Here is a 23,750-nt window from a genome sequence, read left to right on the forward strand (position 1 = left end):
TCTTTGGAAAATATTATGGGCATCACGTGGGTTGGACAAAAAGGCAAGCTACTTTGTGTGCTATCGAGGAAAGATTTTGAAGAAAATGAGGAGCTGTAGGTGCAACATTTGCAAAGAAAGATATGCTTTACGGTCTTTTACAAAGAAAGATATGATTTATGGCCTTGTAGTAGGAATGATAGAGCTGAAGTGGATTTTTGAATGCATGTCTTTACAAAATCAAAGGATTTGGAAGTTGGTGTGAACTTTTTGTACTATCGATAAAATATGCTAAACAATTTGCCAAATGGACAAAATGCATTGGAGGCTCTCACAAAAATTTGGAAACAATATCCAGATGTGGAGTCAACTAGAATGCATAGAAAAATCATGATTGAGTACTTCGAGGAAGCACAAAAAGAAACTAGAGTTGATGGACCTCCAAAGGAGACAATGCATACAAAAGACACACCACAAACACCTCTACTTCAATAACAAAAAGCACAGATATCTGAAGGACATGAAAATGTAGTATTAAATGAGACAGTGCATGCAATATTGAATGAAGGACTTGCAAACATGGATGATGTCACTCAAGAACATGAAGAGCCAAAAGTTTTACCTACACATCAATTGAAGAGGATATAAGAACAAGAAGGAAGATCCAATGCATCCTGTTGCAACCCCTCCAAAATAAACTATGTGATCAAATGCAAAAGGCCAATACTTGCTGAGCCAATGCATCAATTGCAAGCACTCCAATCTTTGCAAGTACTCAAAAAATACATCGCTTATCAACATCAAAAATACAAAGGGAAATTCAAGAAAAATATGAGTATGTGCACAACAACAAAAACAAAGTGACATCAATGAAAACAATCAATCTTTGTCTTAATGAGGCAGTTGTTGAAGATGATTTGGGATATATGACTACGATAATAGTAATATTTATATTAAAGTTGAAATTTAAAAGAGATTACACCCAACAATTATAACAACTCATCGATTGCTGAGATCAAAATTTGAACAATGAGACTATATCCAAAAATAATTTATAACAACTCAGCTTGATGAGAACCTCATCAAGTAAAAGTTGAACAAAAGAGATTACATCTACATCCAAAGACAATTTACAAAAACTACCAACTCAGCGATTGTTGAGACCTCATGGAGCAAAAATTGAACAAAAGAGATTACATTTATAACAACTTAGCAATTGCTAGAGAGAGCCTTAGAGCCCAAAAGATTACATCCAATAAGAGTAACCACTCAACTTGCTAAGTGGGTATGAGCTTCGTTAAGAAAAAGTTGCAAAGAGGATATTTGTACAACTCATTATTGTTGATTGTCGATAGACCACTATACATTATTGTATTTATAGAGGCCATCCCAGCTTACTGTGTTTGAAATTTTGGGGCAACAATGGTGGAGATGATGTAGAGGCCGATGGAGAGGCCAAAGACCATACACAAATGTAGGACTCAAAATCTGGCCCCCCAACAATATGAGAAAACTCTACCTTCAAAATTCTTAGCCCTTCATGCTAAGAGGAAAAAAGGGAGTTCATTTTGGGGCCTTTTAGCCAAGAAAGAAAATAGCCCTCCACCAATCAAAGGAGGGCCAACATAATGTTGAAAATTTTAGAAAAAGTAAAACAAAAGAAATGCAGTGGAGGTTGCATTCAATGAGGACACTTGAGCTACTTTATTACATCTGGCATACGGTGCAAATTTTGGTATCACTGGTGCATCCCAAAGTGGGCCGAAACCCTCTAAAGACTTTTGAAATGACAAAAACAGTCCCCTAAAGTCCAACCTGTCAAATTGCTTTGATTTGTACAAGTGGCTTTCCAGGCCTTTTTGGCCTTCTCCGAGCCTCAAGGGGCCCATTTGTGGCATTTGAAAAGTCTTTACGAGGGTCTTTGCCTACTAGAAAAAACCAATGAATTTCTCTCAGGGCCCAAAATGAGCTCCCTTTTTTCCTAATGGTAGGGGTGGATCAGAGCTAAAGGAGGGAGCATGGAGCAAAATAGCAAAGTAGGGATGGATGAGGACAAAGTAGACAAACAACATTCTCCATGTTCTCGATGATGGTTCAATAGCCACCTTAAATTATTCAAAATTTGATCCATTGCAGTGACTAGAGGCCCTATGGTGCCATCCAAATAATCATGAGACATATTAATAATCCACCTTAAATAAATCAAAATCATAGCTATCGTGGTGACTGGAGGCCCGGTGGTGCCATCCAAATAATAATGAGCCATCTTCAATTTATCAAAATTTGAGCCTGTAATTAATCACATGCATGACCGCCCGGGCAATACTATATTTTACAGATAATCTGCCATGAAAATCTTTATCAAAAGGCCTTGAAAACTAGTAAAATTTGGCCTTCTCATCCAAAGTGAGGGCACCACAATGACTAGGACTAGATTTTTGTTTTTCCCAAAAAATAATCACCAGCATGTAGGCCCATCTAAACATAGAATCATGAGCCACTATTTAATCTCATGCCATCGCAGTGACTAGTGATTAATTCCACTAAACATAATCAAGAATTGTTTTTTCCCAAAAATAATCACATGCAAGGCCACCCAATTATAGAATCATGAGCCGCTATTTAATCACATGCCACCATAGTAACTGGTAATTAACTACATCAATCATAATTGTACTCTGGCATCGTACGTTCACCTAAGACTTGATAATATTCTTCAATAAAGTGTGGTGATTCTTGATGATTGTCATCTTCTTCCTCAATATCATGATCTCCATCTTCCTCTCGTATGATGTCATTATGCACATCTTCCTCTTGGCTCATATTGTGATCTTCATCTTCTTCGCTAGATCCATCTGGATCAATTGGATCCGGCATTGTTAGTAGCATCTCCATATCCACATCTCTATCTTCAAAAATTTTCTTACTTCATGGTACAACTTGGATCATGTACCACCATCTTGGATCAAAACTATCCGGATGAAAAACCACCTATATTGAAGATAGGTGACAAATGCCATCACATTGTGTGCTACTAAAATGCATGCATTTTATGACTTTATTTATTGTAAATAATTATTTATAATTAGATAAATCATTCAAATAATTACCAATAAATCAAGCTAAGCTCTACATAATGTAAAGAGACCACCTACAAAGTTTCAATAACATTTAATCTAAAATGACTGACAAATTCAGAATTTGATATGAAACTCTCTATTTGTGACAAAGGTGTGACCGCCCTGTGACCATGCCGTGTGACACAAAGAAATTTTTTGTGCCTGCATCAAATTTTCGATCAGACCATACCATTGTGTGCAAATAGCATGTGTGATGTTGTGTATGAAGACTTCAAAGACTAGATTCATAGGGAAGTAGGTGAGATTTGCATTTTTGTGTGCCAAAAAGTTTGTTTTTCGACCTCCTAAGGATTGGGGAGTGAACAAAAAGTGGACACCCTTAGTTTGCTACCACCCTAGAGTGGGGTTACATTTTGGGATTGCAATGTATATGTGAGTTGTTATAAATTTGGGGAGTGGTGATATAATAGTATTTGGAGAGTCATGTGTGTCTTTAAGTTGAGTAGGTGCAAAGCAAAATTAGTAGCAACATTCATATAAGACTCTGATATGTGATCATATAGACTATGATATGTATTCATGAGTGAGTGTGGAGATAGGTTAGATGAGTGCATGGAGAGAAGACCAAGAGATGGGTGTGTTGAGTGTAGAAATGCTACTGTACATATTGCATCTTGCAATTCAATGAGATAATATAGAAGCACCTTTCTCCTCAAATCAATGAATTGATATAGAAACACCTTTCTCCTCAACTCAATCAAAGCTATTTGGAAATGTTTACTAATAGTGCAGGTTGATGAGCTAATACAAATGCACTTCCCCTCAAAACTCAATTGAAGCCATTTGGCAATTTGTGAACTATGCCATTGTATTTGAATTTGCTTTCATCATTGCTCATCCCTTTTTACAAAAGCATGTTCCTCAATGAATGATTAAAATCCATCACATTCATTCTATGATGAGAAAAGGCATCCATAAGGCCATGTATCCTACCTTCATGGAGTCTAGAGCATGGGAAATCTATGTGAGTACTGAGCATAAGATATCAATAAAACATTACTTTACAAATGCATTTCACAAATATTTTTGTATAAAAAACTTATTATCTAAATTTTCAATAATGATTATATTTTTTTTTAAAGTCTAGAAATTATATTTCAAATAGATATTTTTATATATGTTTATAAAAATGTAGAATTTTCTAAAGCATATGTAAATTGAAAGTGTTATACATAACAAATATTAAAAGTGTGACATATACAAAATATAGCATCTATTTATCTTTATATGAAATATTTTTATAGTAGTTAAAATATATTATGAATCTCTAATATATTTTTATTTTTATTTTTAATTTGGTAGACATATCTTTGCTATTACATTTGTAGCTCTATTTAGGAGTCCTGATAATCTATTTAAGCTTGAATTTAGCTTGATGTCAAGCTACTATAATGAATCAATATGATCTGGTTGTTTCAAAAGTTGAGACTCAAGCTTACCCACTATGTTGACCATTGTCATTATACACTTCTCCATTTATTGACTTATAGTTTAATTATTTTTTGGGAGATGTTCCTCTAGCAAGGAAATTATAGCTGAATGTTGTAGAAATTCTTGCTCTACACTCAACTTTGCTTTATAATTTAAGGTTGCTAAGAATATTTCTTAACTCTTTAAAATATCATTCTGTAGAGATTTGTGTTTATTTTCAAGATACTCTTTTAAGGTCGTTTGATGTTCCATGATCATTTTGTAATCCTCAATTCTCAGAGATAGATTGTTTCTTCTTGCAGTATTTATTTATGAATCATTTGCTCTATTTTTCTGAGCATAGAACATTGAACTTGGTCCTCCTTCTTCATGTATTTGAATATGTGATATTGGCTTTTTGAATCATTAAAAAATTAAATATTAGAACTCATAAAATTGTCAAAGATCTTATTTGCAATTGTTGAATCCTCATTTGATATGTTTTTCAATTTTCACTTTCTTGATGAATATCATTCATTTCATTCTCCTCTTGTGGATGTAGATTTTCATTTGACACATGTGATGAAATCAAACTTGTGTCCTCATGTAGATGAGATAATTCCTTAGTATTCATTTGCATATTGAAAAATGTATTTTGGAATATACCAAAAATTTTGAATATTACTTAAACTATAAATGTTTTCAATAAATATTAGATTTTTACATTCATGTAAGAAATTTATAGTAATTTGTACCTTTTCTTAATTCTTTATCATGTCATTTTGTAGAGAATGGTTTTTATTTACAATATACTCTTTCAAGACTATTTGATGTTCCATGATCATTTTACAAGCCACACTTCTCAGAGATAGATTTTTTCTTCTTGAAATATTTTTTGATGAATCATTTTCTCTCTTTTTTTGAGCATTGATCATTGAACTTGGTTTTGCTTCTTCTTCTATTTGAATATTTGATATTGGCTATTTTAATAATAAATAATTAAAATTAAAACATCTAAAAGTATCAAAAGTATTATCATGTTACTATATTAAATTATATACTTTTTATTTTTTATAATGACTAAATATTCAAAAATAATATATACAATCTCATATTACATTTTGTAAAATTAAGATCCATTGAAATTATAGATTTACCATTTTTCTCTTTCTCATTAATCTTGTTGTAATTTTCTTATTTTTAGTACTTCTCTAGAGGAACTTATTTGGAGTTTCTAAATCCTCATTTGTCTTTGTTTTCAAAATTTCACTTTCTTCATGAAAATCATTCTTCTTATGCTGCCCTTATGGATATAACTTTTTGTTTGAAACATGTGATGAAATCAAACTTGTGTCCTCATGTAGCTGAGACATTTCTTCAGTCATAAGGGGAGAATTGGGGTCTCAAAAGGGCCTCATAAGGAATGGATTAAGAAATGGATTAGTCCTAATGAAAGGGCCAAGGCAGGTCCCAAAAAGTCCTAACCCCCCCTCACCTAGGTGGGTTAAGCCCACAAGTGACCCCACCTCTTACACCTTTTACACAACTACTTCTAGGTGGGAACCCAAAAATTCAAATTTCAAAAATTCAAATCTCAAAAATTCAAATTTTGAATTCCCTCCCTCCTTCTCTCTCCTCCCTCCCTCCCTCCCACTCCTCCCTCCCCCTCCCTCCCTCCCCCTCCCTCACTCCCCCTCCTCACTCCCTCCTCCCCCTCCCTCCTCCTCCCCCTCCCTCCCTCCCTCCCTCCTCCCCCTCCCCTCTCCTCCCCTCCCCCTCCTCACTCCCTCCTCCCTGTTCCTCCTCCTCCCTCTCCCTCCCTCCCTCCTCCATGCCTACTTTTGCCCTCCCCCTCCCTCCCTCCGCCATGCCTGCTCCTCCTATCCTCCCCCTCCCTCCTCCTCCACTATTGCTCCTCCTCACCCCTCCCTCCTACTCCTCCCTCCTCCTCCATGCCTACTCCTCCTCACCCTTCACACCTGCTGGTCTGCCCCCCTTTCCTCCTCTTCAACTATTGGTCCTCCCTCCCCCATCCCTCCTCCTCCTTGCCCTCCCTCTTCCTGCGTGCTACTCCTTCAAGCCTGCATCTCCATACCTTCTCCTTCTCTACACTCCTTTATTCATGGCACCATTCAAGGACATCTTCAACAAGTACCAGGTTCACTTAGAGTTGGAGGCTGAATATGCAAGCACACGTAGTCTAGGATTGAGGGGAGCTTCCAAAATCCACAATCTTCGTTCATAAGGAAAGAAGAATCTTGACCTTTGGGTAGAAGGATCCTTGTATCCTTTAGATCCTACCAACCCAAAGATACCTCCTTTCCATACAATGCATTAGCTAGTTTGGTTTGTTGGAAATGGACATGCAGGGTTGCTTGGTTATTGTAATCAGTTAAACAATGCTCAGTCAATGGCTATGCAAGCAAGCGAGATGCGTAGAGCCCAAGCAGAGATGCTAGTGCATCTGCAATCTTCTTCACCTTCATGTGGTAGTCATTGATGCTCATATTTTCTCTCTACACATTATGCAACTCCTACTTGAGCTGCATTTTCCTAGCTTGCATATTTGTGCTATACATTTTTGTCAAAGTATCCCACACCTCCTTCGGTGCGCTTGCATCCTGAATATGCACAATCATAGAATCTAAAATACTGATAGATAGCCAGTACATAACTTTCTTGGCTCTCTCATGCCAGCCTTTAAAAGCCTGCAACTCCTGTTGATTGGGAACATTGGGAATAACTGGTTCTTGTTCAGCTCCAATAATGAACTCCCAATAGCCTTTTCTTTTAAGGAAATTCGTCATTCTAAACTTCCATGCTAGGAAGTTGTTCTTGTCAAGCTTTTTAGTGACTATCTGTGAAAGAGCATCAGACACCATTACAGAACACTACAAAAATATATTGTCACTGCAAAAAACACAACTTCTGCCTCACAAGGGCAAATCTGCAAAATTGACGAAAGTGGTATTTAACCACACAGTCACTTCCTAGCAATGATTTTGCATTAACAGGCAATAAGAATGATTTTGTCACTCCCAATATCTCTGTGCATAGGCATACAATATGCAATTTATGTGATAACTTTTCACTGACTTATAGAACAGTGGTTGCACAGCAAAAACAGGGCACCATTCTGAGTGCCTGCGAAAAACTTCCTCCACCAAATCAGGCCCTGAAATGGCCTCGAATCAAAAAAATAATGTCACCAAAGGCTTTGCCCTTTCCCGTAGCATATACTACCCTCTTGCCACACCACGAAGAAAGGGCGTCCCAATCTGAGACAGTGCACTCTTGCACCTTTCGGCTGTGCTACCTATAGAGATTTACTCCCAAACTCGAAAAAGGAAAGCAACACTGATCCCCAAGACACCGTGAACTTGGCTTGCTTTCTTGAGCTCCTTACCACAAATCGAGCTTTGATACCATGTGAAGAGAGTGGGAGAGAAGTAAGGAGTCTCACTTGTAGCTTTCTCACATACACAATAGGGGAATACACACAAAGGTGGAGGCTGAAAACAGTTTTCCTCTTCTTAGTTGTGAAAGCCAAAAGAACTCTCTCTAAGTACAAAAGGAATAGATGAACCCTATATGTGGGTCTCAAACCAAACTCAGCTAACCTAGGTGGCATACTAACTGAGCCACTAGCTGTCATCTAGCTATTATTCATGGGCGGTGTACCAACCGCATCTGCAACTAACAAGTCGGTGACATAAATGCACAATGGTCACCCTAGCATATCACGAGTGGAGCTCAATATCTCAATACGCATGGACTTGGAGGGAGGTACTTGTGTAACTACCCCATTGGTGGGGGTTGGTTCTTGTGTTGCTCCCTCGATGACCTTGGTGACTCTCTCATTGTGAAACTTTTGCTTTGGAGCAGTGGAGTTTTTCCTTGCTGGTGAGGTGATTGGCATCATTGAGGCCTATTTTTTAATAGAATTGCATGTGTTGGTAGCACTGAGCCAGGAGGGGTCTAAAACCCTTCCATGGCTTTGGTCTCTATTGTTCATGGAATTTCTAGGTGGTGCTCCTAGCATTGGGCATGGGGATAAAGGCAAGAGAGTAGTTTGCGGCAACGGTTTTCCTTTATTGATATTAGGGCTAGGACTGCGATCGGCATTGGCATGGATTTCCTTTTAGGTACTCGAGCAGGGGGCACTGGAGGCGTCTAGAGCTTGGGAGTTGCCTTCGTTTAAAATTTCCTTGTCCCTTGCTAGTGGTCATGCTGTAGGGGAACTGGAATGGTCTTTACAGAGCGGAATTATAGAGGTTCTTCCACCATATGCAAGAGTGGTTGTTCTCGCTCTTCAATTAATTTGGCAATTTATGGTATAGCACCAGGTCCTTCCTAGGATCATTTGTTCATCAATCATCTCTGTGAGAAGAACGTAAAAACGAATCTTTACCCCCTGGCGAACAACAATTAGTTTCAAGTCCACATAACCCAATGTACTTAGAGTTAACCATTGATAACCCAAACTGAAGCAACATTAAGGATTAGGGATACTTTGGCACTTCCCATACCTTGCAGGAGATGAAGTTATGGCTTACTCTTGGATCCATGAGTGCCTGGATGCATGTACTTAGGCCCTGCAATTGGACACTCAACCTGGCCAGATCTACTGTTACTTCATCAAATCGGGCCTAGGTGTTCTACTATTGCCTTAAACAATGCCATTTGTTTTTGTTGTCTGATTTTGGCATTACGTATCTTGTCTTCTTTGATGGCCTAGCATTTCATTTGAGCTACCTCAACCTTGAGCTCCTTTTCCCTATGTATGGCCTGGAGGGCTATAGAGTGAGGGGGCCATAGTATCTTTTCAATTTGCCACCATTAAGGTAGCCGTCCATCTCAACTCCATATAGGGTGGCTATTTGGCATCCGCCTTGTGGAGTAATATTCACTACAAGGCCCCTATATTTAAGTTTATGCTTGGTGTTATGGATGCTAGAGGAGTGCCATAACCCCCTTCTCAAGGTCCTTGTTCTTGAGGTTATAGTTGAACCATTTTTTATTCCTTACCTTCTCTACTCAAAGGCAATAGGCTGTGCGCAATCTCATCTCATCTAGTCATTCAAGATCGATTAAGCATCAAAAGATACAACTGACTCATGTGCATGTACTATGCATCCATATGAGCAAATCTGGCCCAAAAGAAAATGCCAACTGCAATGGCAATCCAAAATGCCAATAAGTGCCAAATGGCTCAAGCGTAAGCACCGCCGTCCATGGGCATATGCATCAATAATATCTCATCCAAGAGAGCATATCACTATCAGTGCATCAACTGCAATGTGTCAAAGCTGTCCCTCAGCATAAAATAGCATCCATGTGCAAAGCATCCATAAAAGTTAGCATCCCACAAGGCAATCTGGGCCTATCAGTGCATCCAATAAGGATCGTAATGCATCCAAATGGCCTATAAATCATCCACTGCAACCCAATGCACACCACGAATGAGCACACACATCTCAAACTACAACTAGAGTGATCTGCATAAGGTATTCTCAAGAAATCATGGTCCCACGTCAATGACCACTATTGAAAATAGAACCTGAGATGCCTCAAAACATGGGCACCATTGCATAATCAGACTCAGCAAGACAATCTGCAAATATCTCTCTTTTGTTGGAACTCCAAAATCCTAACCAATGAGTGAGAAATGGGAGTCAACACTTATCCATTGCCATGTGGCATAAATCTAAGGTTTCAAAACCTTAGAATGAAAAATGCATAACAGAGGGACGAAATCAAATACACAGAGATCTACTCTAAAAATACTCCACCGAATCGTGCAAGAACTGACAAGTAGGGGCCTTTAGGCGTCTGAAACATAATGGGACAGACGGTTTTGAAAACCGTGGTCCCAATCACTAGGTCCAACACACGGACTGAAAAATGTTTTTGGAAACTGAACTATTTGTAAACTCCACTGGAGTGCAAATGATGAGCAACATAGAAGTTTTAGGACCTCCTAAGTCCACCGAAACTAACAGATCTGCAAATGGTTGCTCCAAACTTGAGTTTTAACACCCGAGCAGCAAAACGTTGAAACTGACACAATGAGTCAGAAATCCAACAAAATGTCCCAAATTCAATAATAAAGGTGTTTCCAAGTATTGAAGTGAAATGGACACCAAAAGCAGGCAATGGTTGCCTCTACAAGTCAATACGAAGTCTCTGTTGTCAAACACAAAAGCAAGCTCAAAAAACGACTTTTTTCTTTGAAAACACTTAGCAGGCTCTCAAAACCACTTTGCAAAACCAAAGTGACTTTGCCAAAGTATCCTTCAAGGTCTCTGTGCACTCGGATGCAAGTAAAGTCACCCACAAAGCTTCCCACAGAGCTTCTCCTTCCTTCCACAAAGCTGCTGAGCTTGCAAGCATTCATGCATGCTCAGCTAGATCACTCAGGCTCTTATACCAGTTGAGAGTGCTCTCAATGGAAGTAGAACGGAAGAGGGAGAGAGAGAAACAGAGAGCCACACAAGTTTTTAGTGGGTGCAGAACACCCTAATCTTCTTTTTCATTCATTTATATATGTGTTTGAGTATTGTACATAACCAGGGTAAAGGCACAGTGACCTTTAACCCCCACAGATGTCTCACCTGTGCTTTTGTGTCGCACTTCCTTGTCGCTAAGGAGAACACCAACACATCATCAAACTTTAAAGTGTTTGACCCTAAAATAGAGTTACTCACAGCCATGACCAAGCTATCCCAACTGATTCATATGATCAGTTATAGATGCACCTTCTGAGATCTTCATATTGAATAGACACTTAATAAGAAATACCTTATTAGAAGCTCATGGTCTTTTTTATAATGTATGCAGTATGCTCATCAAGTCCTTTGTTGTATTTTGTTCAAGAACATTGAAAGCCATTGACGCTCCCAAACACAATTGTATCATTCCTAGCACCTTTCTATTGTAGCAATGATGCGGAAAGGTACTCTAGATGAAAATGCTAGCAGACACAGAGATAAAATACCTGTTGGTGCACCAAGATCCAAATGACATTCTTTAGTGGAAAAGAAAACACACCGCTTTTCAAAACTGCAAGCGTGGGAAGGGGGGGAAGCCATAGTCCAGTGGAAAGTATGACATACATTTTTTTCTAAGATGCAGGAGATGAAAGCCAGTAGTCAATTCTTTGAGCTAATTTTGTGCAAAAAGTATTTGAAAAATCCAAACAAAAACTAACTCTAAATCATTTCTCTGCTAGAAGATGTGAACTTCAATTATTTCTTTGTAATATACGTAGACATTAATTGCCAATTTCCTAGTACAAGTGGATTTTTGGAATCATTTGTGACAAATTTAGAGTCTTGCTAGTTTTATTAGTAGGATGATTTACATTAACGCCATTCCTCACAGTTATTTCTACTCTTTGTAGGTTTTTAAATCATCACTTTAAATCCCTCACACTATTAAATTGTTTTCCCTTTGTTAAGCAACTTTAATTAACCCCGTCTTCTTAGGAGTTGATGTGGAAGGAAATTAAGGCTATGTGAAATCCAAATTAAAGCATTACTTAATTCTACATTGAGATTGCAAAGGAGAATTCTCTCAATAGTAGAATTGATGATAATGTGTTTCTCCTCCCTGATCCTGGCCATTCTTCCTAATAGAATCAAAGTTGACTAATGCAAACATGCTCTCACATTGATCCATTGAACGAAGGTGGCTATGGCCTCTTAAGTGACAAAGACAACATTCGATTATGTAATTTTTTAGGTCAAGATTGATTCTAATATATTGGTACGTGTGCTTTCCTGTCAACATGTATGACATCTATATTGTGACACCCAAGATAGGCTAACTGTAGATCCCAATGATTCCAAATATAACATAGGGTATAGAAAGAGGTAATAGGAGAATAACAAAGCTTAGTTGCAAATCTTAGTTGAGGATGCACTTTCGCACCACAGCACAATTTCTCCAGATCCTCTAGACTGGAAGCAAGAGTGAGATTGGACATCTAAAGAAAGTTGCAGTATGAAAGCCACCTCTGCATGCTATCTGGCCCTCTCCCCATTGTTGCCATCACACTCTCTGACTAGTCCTCTGATGTTCATTGTTCTTCAATCCATCCAATCTATTGTAGGAGGTGGTTTATTTCTATAATCCACAATGAGGCATCTACCTACTAGTAGTCCATAGAGCCAGATCGGTAGAAGTAGGCCCACTTAAAACACAAGCCAAATAGAGTATGTTTTGTTGATTGCTCTATAGCCACTCTAAAATTACTTGCATGCAAGAAGCAATTTCCACCCACCCACATTGATGGTTCTCCATACTTGGAGGATGTATTGACTCTCCTAGATTGTAGACCAAAATCCTTTGACAAATGTACCACTTTAGCAAAGACTGATTGGAGAAAATTGCAAACTTCATGATTTAAAATGGATCCTTCCATTTTTCCTATTTTATTTATATGAAAAACATATTCTTAATGGCTTGTAGATCTTCATAAATGAGCATGATTTTTCAATAATAGGAGAGAATTGTTTATGCTCAATGAAACGATTATTTGATATTGTATGGAAGCATAACGGGCAAAACATATTTTCAAAACTCATTGTATTAATGATTGAGAAGCGAGACATTGATCAATGAATGACATATAGGGTATATGATACAAAAACTGATAAGGTAATTGCTTCTAAAGATGTGTCATTTGATGAAAAGATAAAGCAAGGAACATGTCATAATGACTATGAGGAGCCAAATGGAAGGATAGTCTTCCTCCTTTGGTTGGGCCACTGTCCTCTGATAATCTGGGTCTAAAATATTTTTCTATACCAAAAGGGTCTTCTTCTAATGTGATGAATCATAGTTTTTGTGATCTTGAAGGGCTTTTGAGAATGTTCAAGAGGCTCTTTTTCAGAGCAGCTAATGACATGGAGAAAATTTGAAGGTCATTAATCAATTATCTCTATCATTGGATCAGTTGATGGAGGAAGACAATGTTTCCCTATTAGACTTTGCTAAAAATCTCAGGATACAATGAGGAACCTGTTTGTATGTTGCAATCTTCCTCCTTTGGTTGGGCCACTGTCCTCTGATAATCTAAGTCTAAAATGTTTTTCTATACCAAAAGGATCTTCTTCTAATGTGATGAATCATAGTTTTTGTGATCTTGAAGGGCTTTTGAGGATGTTCAAGAGGCTCTTTTGAGTCCGAGTGGAAGCCCTTACTAGAGCTCGGCAATGTCCGAAAGTATGAACTGGCATTTAGTAAGGGCAGCATGTGCAAATTGTGTTCTTCACCATCAACCTCCACAGTTACATCACTAAACTCCCCTGTTTGTCGTATTCTTTGTAGCCATCCGCTGAAGCTGTTTTCCTCTTTCTCGACCATTTCAAGTTAGAGGAAAAGGATCAATGTGAGCTATGCCGCTCCCCGAAGCAACTTCAAGTATGGAAAGGGCCTAGAGGAGTGGAATGATTAGGCGTTCACCCCAATCTATTGACCCTGTGCATCTACAGCTATTTTTTAATTCCTTACTACTTCATCCTGAGGGCATAGAAGTTTTGTAGCATCTTCACTTGTTTCTTACTTATTGTTGCAATAGCTCTATCCAATTCTATCAGCTACAACTATTGTTGAACATGGTGAAATTGTCTAGCATGACTCTAATGATGGGGAAAAGAGTAGCCATAGTGGAGAATACAATGAGAGTGTGCAATATTGGCAAGATAAGTACAATTTCTTGCAATTGAGTTACAATAGGGTTATACACTAACTTTCCATGGCTCTTGAAATTTTTGAAAAGTAGTTCTCCACCTGGACTAAAACCCAACAGTGAGTGGATGTCTTGGAACAGGCCTATGCAAACATTGCTAAACAATTGTACCAGCTTCAAGAGAAGCTGATGGAATTAGATGGAGCTATTGCAGAGAGTGAGCAAGAACTGTAGGTGCTGAAGGAGAATGTCTGCACCCTCAAGATGAGGCAAGAAGGAATAAATAAATAGCTTGATCATACATAGGGTCAAACTATGGTATTGACAACCTTATAGTTAAATTGGATGATTATTCTCTTCATGTAGCACGGTAATATGTGCTTGATTTGCTACCATGGGCACATCATAAACGAGTTCATGATCTGATGGCCCCAGTGCAGCCACCCTTTGCATGTGTTTTGCTTTGGGGTATTTGTGGCTGCAACCTTGAGATGCAGAGATTGTCTTTTTCCTCGGAGTTGTGGGTAGATCAATTTTGGGACTACCTATTGTTGTAGCTATCCATGGTGAGAAACTAGATGTTGAAGTTCATTTGCCATTTGTAACTATCCATGGCGAGAAACTAGATGTTGAAGTGCATTTGTGATTTGCTCTAGATATGCAAAAGGAAATGATCTTGAAGGGAAGAACCAACTGCTTAAAAGAAAGGATCTTGAAGGGAAGAAGCCCAAGCTCAAGCCTCAGGAAGAAAGGCCGATCCTCCCTAGCTGTAAGAGCTCAAAGTGGCCTAGAGAAGGGTGCTTAAAGAAGAAAGTAAAATGTGGAACCACCCCTTGATCCTCTAATTCAAGGAGCTAAAAAACCTCGAAGTGACCAGACGTAGCTAAAAGACATCAATGCATGAGAGAAGCCACTCTTTAATTATAGCCAGAGTTATCAAAAGTTTGCAACCATTCAAATCAAGTTTTCTTTACACAAGCTATTTTAAAATCGCAACCAGCATGGCGGTACTACAAGATAAGTGGTCCCAAGTTTCCTTTATACAAACTATTTTTGGATGGCAACCAGCATAGTGGTAGTACAGGAAAATTGGTCACCACTGCGATGGTTGGTTGCACACAACATAGTATGGTATATCTTTCATTATTTTCCCTTGAGGGCATATATGGCATGTCAATATGGCCCTTGCCCATAAATGGCCCTCAGGAGACATTTTAGGATTGCAACCAATGCGGTGGTTGGTTTCACACGATAAGTCATCTAAGATTAACTAGCACTAGCGCAATGGTTTCCTTCAACTATTACAAGATGAATAGCATACAATTCATTCATTTAGGATTTGTGGTTGCCAGCCCTATGGTTGTAATAGATAAGTGGCATACATTTTTACTCATTGGGGATTACTAAAACACCCTTGTTTGGGATTACTAAAATAAGCACTAGGTTGTTTGGGATTTACTAAAACAACCGCGTTGGGTGTATAGGGTTTACTAAAAACATGTGCAATGGCTATACAAGCTACTTGTAAATATGTTTTACATTTTTTCAAGGTAAGTGGAATATATTTTTCTTGGTTTAGGATTACCTACACCCTTTCAATGAATATTTTTTTTTGTACGGTCTTAGTCATCCACTACTCTAAGAGACCCCAAGATGTGCTCACGCATGTATAAATCAATTTGGAAGATACTCTTGCTTTTCTTTCATCTAGGCACATCTTGCAACTATAACTTAATAGCTTCTACTAAATGAGAGTACGCAAATGTTTGCAGGCTCTAATGTAGCAAAATGTAATTGTGACCTCTCTTGGATGTTTTTTTGGTATCAAATAACTCCAACTACTACACCCCACTTCTCATAGGTTGTCCCCAATTATTCTTAAATGCTTTTTGAACCTTGTGCTTGGGTTTATTGGTACAATGCAACACAAAGTATGGGTCATCTTCCTTGTTCTCCCTTGATTCAGCGACAATTGCAAAGTTATCCCCTCTTCCACATAGTAAGTGAGATCATCAAAATACTCCCCTAAGTGTGGTGAGTCATTGTTTGTCACTCCATCTTCACATAGAGGGAAAACTTGAACTAGCTCCCATCTCTTCATAGCTGCAATGTCCTCACAATTGTCATGATCCCATGTGATGCACACACTGCATAAATAAGAAATTCGTATTGTTTTGAGTAGGTGGTTTTTTGAAAATCCCCATATGTTGTGCAAACTATGAGTTCCTTTAGTGGCCTCACAATCTCTCTGCTTCTCCTTTGCAGTTCATTCACTTTCACTTCATGGAACAATCTATGTCTTACACTAATCCTGAGGCTTTGTTTACTGTATGTTGATTGCACCCCTATGGAGAGGTTGGCTATAAGCCATGTTACAACATCATGGGCATCATTGAGCTTTTCTTGAGGTCATGTTAAAGGGTCTAAATAGGGCTCGCCTAATAATAGCATCACATCCATCATGCTCCCCCATGTTCAGACCCGAAGAAATTCCACATCAAGTTTATATCGGTCAGGGATTTAAATCTTGAGACAAAGTAGAATCCATGGACTAATTAAAATTGAGAGGAAGCGCCCATCTAATCACACCCCAATGTTGTCTTCTACATGGCAATCATATTTGCTTAGCCATCCCAATGTAATGGAAATTTAGCATGCTACACAAATAAGTTGGCGTGGTCCCTATCATCAAAAATGTAGAAATGGTATGTGCATTGCATTCATCTAGAATCGTGTGATTCAGCAAGAAGATTCGTATCATTCCTAAAATTATCAAGCAAATGATTGTAGTGATATGCACCAGAATTATTATCTGCTTGTTGTACGAGTGAGCACTTTGTATCTCATTTTGTTCTTAAAATGAGGTCTATGGGCTTTATAAAGGCATGGATTTCATGCTATCTTGGAGACCGTGGAACATTAAAAAAATGACCTTTTGGACCATTTTAGACAGCCTGTCAACACGTTGTTCAAAATGGTCCAAAGACCATTTTTTTAAGATCTCATTAATGCCATTTGAGTGCTATTTTTAAAAGTGGGAGATAGAAGAAGTGAAAGCCAAAGGAAGGTCACAATTAAAGGCAAAAAATATGACAACTATACTTTGAATGATTTACTTGAGATTTGAACCTTAGCATGGAGGTGTACGCAAGGAATTAAAGATGAGACTTCAATTAAGTTTGTGCTTGGTAGAGGTTGTGGCACGAAATCTCTCTCTTGAGGAACTGTGCAAAAACTTTGATGAGTATGTAAACATCTCTCTTTTTTTATATCATGAGGCTTTCTTTCATTAAAAAAATATAGTATATATACCCTTCTTTTCAAGATACTTGTTTTGAGAAAGTAATTTATTTTATAGGTGTTTAAATGCAAGCATAAAATATTCATGAGAATGTAAGAATACATGATCCAATAATTGAAAATGCTAGATTGGAATGCAGTCTGAGAGGAGTATCTTGAGAGTAGAAAAATGGGTGTCCTTGCTCCATGCCCTAATATTTTCAAAAGCATGGTAGGTAAGTCTATTCAAGTGTGCAAACATTCATGTTACTTCTCTTTACAATGCAATATTTGTAGTGCAATAGATTAGAGAACTCTTATTGTGAAATTACTCATTAAAAATGTGCCAACAAGGCTAGTGAGATCACCATCATGCCTGCAAGCTTCAAGCAACTTAGTCATCGAGCTATCAAAGAGGACGTGACTATAGTCAATAATTCTTACTGATGAGTTCACCGTATGGTTTCAATGTGCCTTCCTCTACATTTGATCAAGTCTCATACCTCTAGAGTTGGCTTGAGTAGTTTAAGACTATAACAAGGGAAACACTTTGGCAAGTTGTAATTTTTCATTTAGAGTCTTGAACGGTCATGAGTGTCATAAATGGCATATATTGTGGACGTGACTAGCTTTATTGGTAAGTGGACCCAAGAAATTGAGAGATGTTATTATGATAATTAGTAGATGTTATTGTTTTTTCCTTGGGTGAGTTGAGACCAGGCGTGTGTCCATGCTACAAGATGAAGCCTAATGTGAGGCAATTGAAGAGCCTTCACTCTACCTCCATCTACAACTTTTACTGATGATCATTTCAATCTATTCTCTACAGAGCATGATTGGCTACTTGACCTATTTGCTAATTCACCCACAATCTTAGCATGTGCTTTGAGAATGTAATTGCAGTAGAGAAAGATAAAGTTTAGTGTGAATAGATAAAGAAAGATGAAATTGCAGTGAACACAAAATGTAATTGTAGTAGAAAAAGATGAAGTTCAGTGTGAATACATAAAGAAGAGACTTCCCTTGATCACTTACCAAAAGAGCACCAAGATCTTGGATTGAAAGGTGGAGTGTGTGATCTACCTCGCATGAGCCACCTCTCGAGATATTCAAACTAGGATTTATCGAGGTAGGCAAGGTAGCTTACAATTGGAAGAAAGGAACTGAAGAAAGAGAGAGAAGTTGTGACACCAATGGAAGAAGCACAAACTAAAGAGGTTCCTGAGATCCCTCCCAATGGACTTGGATAATATGAGTGGCGACAAAGCTCTACTTGTAATAACTTGAGCTTGAGAGCATATTTGATAGATCTAATAGGATAGATATAGCCAAAACACTCTCTAATAGATATAGATCTAATAGGATACATATAGCCAAAAAAAACTAGAAAAGATCTAAACATACTCACCGAAATGGTCTACAGAGAGAGAATCCTTACCACATGTTTTTTATAGAGAGAAAATCATTACCGTATGCTTTAAATAGAGAGAAAATCGCTACCACGTGGTAAGAGCAAGGAATGTATAAATACCTCATATTGCGCAGACACCCACACTTCTTTAGGTAGTATGCATTCTCACTCTTAGTGTCAATGCTTCTTCAGCACTATCAGTGCATAAAAGCATGCTCCAACTAGGTCAGGGACGAGAGCTCAACAATAACAGTAAGTGTGGTGCTTGCCTTTTGAGGAGGTATGAACTAGCTTTGAGTGGGACTTGGCGATCTTTGAGGGAAGAGAACATGGGTAATCAAGTTACATGTTCACATAATTCATGTCCGTGCATCTCTATGGAGCCAATAGCGTATTTTTTATTTTCTTATTTGGTAACAAAATCTTACTACCTTTGTTTTCCTTACTTCACGTTCCAAAAAAAGAAAAAAACTCAATCATCTCTTTACCCATTCTACAATGAGAAAAATTCATCCTAACACATCACAATTACATGTTACGTATTGCTACAACAACATCCATCCATCTCATAGCAATCCCACTTCATTAGTCAATGCCTGACTCGATGCTTCAATTCCCAAAATTTACCACTTCATAATAAAGCATTGCCATTTAAATGTCTTACCAATAATATATGCAAGGTTTGAGTCTTGACTAACTCTACGTGCCGTCTTATATTGAGATTCAATTTGTTTATATTAATCATTCTACTTGTCCGTTTACCAAAGCCAAAGTTGTCAAAAAAGAACAAGTAAGATTTAGATGGTATTCCAAGCTTGTTGTTGCATGCTTCTTCTAATAAATATCGAGTTCAATCAACATTTTAATATGAATGGGATGTGAATCTATCTATCATCAACTACGACTACGAACTATAATAAAGCTAATTTTATAAATCCTTTGCAAAAATCTAATGCTTCTAACTTAAACAAATGGAACCAAGTCCTGAACCCACCAACAAGCATTTTTTCAAGTTTCAATTTTGATTTCTCTTTGAGAAGGCTGAATTGCTTTTCAAGATATACCACAAGGCATGACACGATACATTAGCAAAGAAAATATAAAATTAAATGGATACATTTTACTTGAGTGAAAACATCATCAAACTACATAATCAATACAACTCAATAATTGTTGCACTTCATGCAAATTGCTGATGATACTATCAATTATACTCAGGCTGCCTACACATTTTTTTTATTGTTGCGTTATCAGTCTATCACTAGGTATCATTTTGCAATTCCAAACTTTACTTTGTGTGCCAAAAACTCAAAAGAGAAGCTGCCAACATGTCTAAATGTAATATTTTCAAACTTGCTTTTTAAAAATTGCCTTTTTGCATGTTTGCATGATTTAGAAGAAAGACTCTTAAGCATATGCACATATGCATGCATCCTTATGTGCATCCTTACAGGTGCACATACCTATGATAACGTCTTATGTACTCATTGCCTATTGGCCCAAAAAGATAATATCCAAAATAAGTACAAACAAATATCTGCCCCTCTACCTTCCATTGCTTTACCTGGTGTTACATGCTCCCCCTCCATTCTACCTTTTAAATGCATGCCTCAGTATATGTGTATGATGTATATATGTGCATATGCACATACGTATATATTGTTTAAATACATGAGACAGTTCGTATGTTTGCAAGAATACAGGTGTATGGATGCCTGAAAATAGGTTTGCATGGATTCATAAGATAATGTATGAATAGATGTGGAACACTGCATGGATTCATCCATGCCCGGTTGATTACCTTCAAATCAACAAATACAAGGGGGGGAGGATAGATTCATAAGATGAATCTATGTATAGATGTGGAACGTTGCATAAATTCATCTATACCTGGTTGGTCACCTTCAGTTCAACGAATTAAAAAGGGGGGGGGGGCGGGGGGGCAAGCCTAGGTAATGCAACAGAGACACATACATACCGATATAAAATAGTTGGCCTTCAAAAAACTTGTAATAGTTCATGTCCCAATCAGAAAAGTAGCACTGGGACATCATGAGAGCATCACATTGCTATCCCCTATTCTCTCCTGTTGCATAAGAAGCAGTCACCAAATATCCTTACAGATATGGATGCCAATGTTACTCATGATGGTCATTGGATTGAATTTACAAATTCTTGGCGGAGGGATTCACAGTAACCTTCAAAAGCACATTGACATGCTCAGAAATTGCAAATCTCCCAACAGTCCAGGAAAAATAGTATTGCTTTATACTTTAGCCCCTCACAATCAACATTGGGTTTGCATTTTGGCATTACTGATGGTTGCAATAATTTCCTTGAGAGCCCACGCTTTCAAAACTGAGATGCCATGTGTAATTAAAGTTGAGACAAGTAATGATATCCCTGCTACATGATTCCTACCAGCCATAGCTTGGGCATCTTCAAGAAAACAAATGAAATTTACAGCTCTGTCTGAGGTATCTAAAGAGAGTAATGTGTGATATGTCCTTGGGTCAAGTTGAGAGGGTAGCATACCTCATGCCCATATAATACAAAATAGGATGCATCTACTCCAGCATAGGTCAACAATCAACTTCTCTTTGCAGCTAGATTACAATTCCATCAGATGCTATGCCCTGCTAAAAGATGCCCTGAATGAAACCACCTGTTAAGGTGTGGCTCAGTAGCTCAGAAATCAAAACGCTTCTGCACCTTCATGCCACACCATTAAAAAATGTCAACCACATCTCAAGAAACCTGGAAACCAGTGAGATGAACATAGCACCAGAAATTTACATTCAAATGACATTTACAGAACGTGAGTACCACTGGAGCTCAAGTCCCGGTATTCATGTCTAGCTTCTACTGGACTATTTTTCTTTTCATTACGAAGTTAGGGGAAGACCAACACCCAGCAGAAGAAGCAGCCTTATATCAATAATCTCAAATTTTGAGAGAAGAAGTGTCATTTAAATACGTGATCAGGAATGCCAAATGAGGGTCTTATAAAACATTTTGAATATTAAGATGTCTTCAATTGTAGCATGGTCAGCTATGAATATATACATTAACCTGGAAAATGGAAAGCTACTGTTGTTGACAATGACATAAAGCACTGTAAGCATCCAAAACCATCACATTGAGATGAGGCAGTAAATACAACCATAATCAAGATTCTTTCAGTCAGTCTCAAGGCTTCAATGAAGCTAACTGCATCTAAGCATGTGTAAACAAAATTGGTAACCAACAAATGGCAACAAAATGAGATGTGAATAACTCAAGTCTGCCAAACAACTGTACAGGTACAGAAGCTCTACTTCAATTAGGCTCATGAGCCATTCGTTGAAAATTTGAGCAGGCTAACCAGGCTTCATCAAATATATTGCACTTGTGAATTTGACGTACCTTGTAACATAATGGCTTCGGTAGCCAGATTTTAAAGCCGGTGGTAGTTTGGCTGGTGTGATGGGATTTGGCATTGTATATACTACATCACATTGGGATAAGAGCTGCATCCATATGCTTTCCTGTTAATTTGGAGTCAATATGTAAAGCAACGAAGCTGAGGACCTATATCCAAAGATGACCTTGGTCTGAAAATTTCCACAAAGCTGAGGAAATGTTTAAAGCTAGTTGTTGCAAACCGCCCCTCAGCCCTTCATGGACCCACAGCAGGAGATGCAGCTCACACGGAGGCTCTTAATGGGCAGACTACTTATTGCGACCTTTGTGCCAGGTCAAGGTACATGTCAAGCCTGTCCGTGGTCACGTAATGCTTGCAACAAAGGAACAGGGTCGACCTAATGCATTTGCAACACTGAAACAGACCATTGAGGGTGCCAACAAAGTCGAGCATTGTGAATGTTTGCAAGGCAACAGCTACAGTCCCGATACTCAAACTGAGCTCAGGGGGACATTTCCACGTACACATGCTCAAGGGATTCATCTTTTGTCAAAGTCAAAACCATATGCAGCAAGGGAAATCTTTGGTCATCGCATCCACTGAGCCATATGCACCCGCTCGGATACCACCATCAAGTACAGTCTAAACTTCCACTGCCTTACCTTAGATTACATCTTAGCCTCATATACAAAAGCTTTGTATTTGATTCGAGCCTAGAGAAGGGGGCATCGTCTCCTTGCAGAAAACCCGTAGACACTCAACATCTACTTGGGGCAAAGAAGAACATGCAGTGCCACATTGACAGCACTGCAACAATCCTTTTACCAATAAGAGAGTTATTCGTAGTCTATTCGATGAGCCATGTGTGACATTTACAACAACCCATCAACTTCACATTTCTATTCCCATGTTATCTTGCCACATTAGCATAGCTGGCACCTGCATCATCCATGATAGTTCAAATCTTGTTTCCTATTCCAGCCTCTAGACAAGGAATTGTTAGCACTTAGCCCTTGTAGGTCAGGTCAACTCATCGAGTTGACTTCATTGGTCAACCATATGGTTGACTTGGGCCATGTAAGCCACCCCTTTGTGCTTGCTCCCTTGCATTCCATCTCCATTCCATTGCTCCCCGCACCCAACAATGGTATCAGAGCAGGTTGTCTTGCTCCCCAGTGCTCATTACTCAACCTCCCATCGCTCCTACCTGCCATTTTGCTCCAGTTCAGTCTAGTGCCACATTTCGTCACCAAAAACTTATTTTTGGAGTAGAAAAACAGTCCAATGGCTGTTGTTTGGCTTTTTCAGCTCCAATTTCAACTTTTTTTGAAATTTCAGAGCTGTCTCTATACAAACGACACTGTCCCGCACCATTTCAAGTACAGACGCCGTACAGACCTGTACGGACAGCTGCGTGGCGCTGCCAAGCATCCG

General features: G+C 38.4%; 1 protein-coding gene across 4 annotated transcripts in view; it reads right to left on the bottom strand.

The window, feature by feature from the left end:
* Positions 1-20,717: 20,717 nt before the first annotated feature.
* The window catches only part of LOC147883273 (lipase class 3 family protein), a 59,162-nt gene continuing 56,129 nt past the window's right edge, over positions 20,718-23,750 (bottom strand). For 2 of the 4 annotated variants that reach the window (XM_087399336.1, XM_087399333.1), the window contains exon 15: positions 20,718-21,625. The gene's annotated coding sequence lies outside the window, so the exon portion shown is untranslated. Of the gene's footprint in view, positions 21,671-23,750 lie in introns of all 4 variants that reach the window. The other 2 variants (XM_087399335.1, XM_087399334.1) reach the window with 2 other exon arrangements.

The sequence above is a fragment of the Dipteris shenzhenensis genome, chromosome 28 (genome assembly GCF_047967505.1).
Source record: "Dipteris shenzhenensis isolate YYH24624 ecotype China chromosome 28, Dip_SZ_1.0, whole genome shotgun sequence".
Lineage (NCBI taxonomy): Eukaryota > Viridiplantae > Streptophyta > Polypodiopsida > Gleicheniales > Dipteridaceae > Dipteris > Dipteris shenzhenensis.